We start from the raw sequence: 348 nt of genomic DNA on the forward strand, positions 1-348 counted from the left end.
CAGCTAGCTATACAGCTAGCTATACAGCTAGCTGTATAGCTGGCTACACAGCTAGCTACGCAGCTAGCTATACAGCTAGCTATGCAGCTAGCTATACAGCTAGCTATACAGCTAGCTATGCAGCTAGCTATACAGCTAGCTGTGCAGCTAGCTATACAGCTAGCTGTATAGCTTCGCGAAAAGAGACAATTAGCCTTCGCTATAGAAGAAAGAATGCACCTCTGAATGCCTGTGCTGCTGCTGCTGCTGCTGTTGCTGCTGCTGCTGCTGCTGATGCTGCTGCTGCTGCTGCAGTAGCAGATATAGAGAGAGAGCAGCAGCAGCAAGAAGGAGAGGCATCACGGATGG

The 348-nt window shown here is 50.0% G+C and overlaps 1 protein-coding gene across 1 annotated transcript in view; it reads left to right on the plus strand.

The window, feature by feature from the left end:
- Nucleotides 1-348, plus strand: part of EMH_0010440 (chromosome segregation protein, putative) — a gene marked incomplete at both ends in the record, with an annotated part of 6,829 nt that overhangs the window by 396 nt on the left and 6,085 nt on the right. The window lies entirely within an intron of this gene.

This window comes from Eimeria mitis, genomic scaffold, assembly GCF_000499745.2.
Source record: "Eimeria mitis Houghton genomic scaffold, Emh_scaff385, whole genome shotgun sequence".
Taxonomy (NCBI): Eukaryota; Apicomplexa; class Conoidasida; order Eucoccidiorida; family Eimeriidae; genus Eimeria; species Eimeria mitis.